We start from the raw sequence: 2,065 nt of genomic DNA on the forward strand, positions 1-2,065 counted from the left end.
TGTTGACCAGGATGGTCTCGATCTCTTGACCTCGTGATCCACCCGCCTTGGCCTCCCAAAGTGCTGGGATTACAGGCTTGAGTCACCGCGCCCGGCCCTGAAATTGTATAATTTATTTAAAATCATGAACGTCATTGAAGATTCTGAAAAGAAACTTGATGTTTCTAAGAAAACTAATTAACTTTTTAAAACTTTCTAGATAATTTAGAGTGTTTTTCTTTTTTTCTGAAAGAGAGTCTCTGTATCACCCAGGCTGGAGTACAGTGACGCAATCTCAGCTCAGTCCAACCCCCACCTCCCAGGTTCAAGTGATTGCCATGTTTCAGCCTCCCAAGTGGCTGAGATTACAGATACACACCACCACACCCGGCTAACTTTTGTATTTTTTGGTGGAGATGGGGTTTCACCAGACTGGCCACACTGATCTTGAACTCCTGTCCTCAAGTGATCCACCCGCCTTGACCTCCCAAAATGCTGGGATTACAGGCATGAGCCACTGCACTCACCCAGATAATCTCAGAAGTTTAAATGAAAACTAATTTAAATGGTTTGGGAAGTTACTTTAAAATATGATTTCAAATTGAGTGTGAGAGAGAAACTGTAAAACACAGGCAGTAAGTCATAAGAATCTAGATGATTTTTCAGTCAGATTGTTTTATGTCTTTATATTATTATTCTACTATAAACAAATTAGAAACCATAAGTAATAGATCCAGTTTATGCTAGAAAGATGAAATTCCAATCAACAAACCCATATTCAAAGAAAAAGCCTTGACCTAACATCAAGATATAGAGACAGGCTGGTCTTGAACCCCTCCCACCCTGGCCTTGCAACCTGGTACAGGCATGAGTCACTGCACCTGGCCAACTCTTCAGTTAAAGTCCTAGGACCAAACACAGTGATCTAGGTAAGAAGGCTTTACGGTAAACTAAAAATTTAGTGCACTGCTACTGACTTTTTTAAAAAACTGGAAATCATTTAGTTGGTGATAAGAACTTGCCAAGAAGGAGGCAGGGGCGGTGGCTCACACCTGTAATCTCAGCAGTTTGGGAGGCTGAGGCAGGTGAATCGCTTGAAGCCAGAAGATCGAGACCAGCCTGGCCAACATGGTGAAACCGTCTCTACTAAAAATACAAAAATCAGCCAGGTGTGGTGGCACATGCCTATAATCCCTGCTACTTGGGAGGCTGAGGCACAAGAATCACTTGAACCTGGGAAGCAGAGATTACAGTAAGCCAAGACTACACCACTGCACTCTAGCCTGAATGACACAGCAAGACTCTGCCTCAGAAAAAAAGAACTTACCAAGAAGAAAGGAAAAACTAGCCAAGCACAATGGCTCATGCCTGTAATCCCAGCACTTTGGGAGGCCAAGGCAGCCAGATCACCTGAGGTCAGGAAACCAGCCTGGCTAACATAATGAAACCCCCACCTCTACTAAAAACACACCCAAAAAATGGCCGGGCGCAGTGGCTCACACCTGTAACCACGGCACTTTGGGAGGCTATGGGGGATGGATCACCTGAGGTCAGGAGTTCGAGACCACCATGGTCAACATGGCGAAACCTCATCTCTACTAAAAATACAAAAATTAGCTGGGCATGGTGGCATGTGCCTATAATCCCAGCTACAAGAGGGGCCAAGGCAGGAGGTTCCCTTAAACTTGGGAGGTAGAGGTTGCAGTGAGCCAAGATCGTGCCAATGCACTCCACTCTGGGCAACAAAGCAAGATTCCATCTCAAAAAACAAACAAACAAACAAACAAGGTCAGGGGCAGTGGCTCACGCCTGTAATCCCAGCACTTTGGGAGGCCGACGTGGACAGATCACAAGGTCAAGAGATTGAGACCATCCTGGTCAACATGGTGAAACCCCATCTCTCCTAAAAAACACAAAAATTAGCTGGGTGTGGTGGCGTGAACCTGTAGTCCCAGCTACTTGGGAGGCTGAGGCAGAAGAATTTGCTTGAGCCTGTGAGGCGGAGTTTGCAGTGAGCTGAGATCGTGCCACTGCACTCCAGCCTGGCACCTGGCGACACAGCAAGACTCTGTCTGGAAAAAAAAAA

The sequence above is a fragment of the Cebus imitator genome, unplaced genomic scaffold, assembly GCF_001604975.1.
Source record: "Cebus imitator isolate Cc_AM_T3 unplaced genomic scaffold, Cebus_imitator-1.0 Scaffold607, whole genome shotgun sequence".
Classification (NCBI taxonomy): Eukaryota; Metazoa; Chordata; class Mammalia; order Primates; family Cebidae; genus Cebus; species Cebus imitator.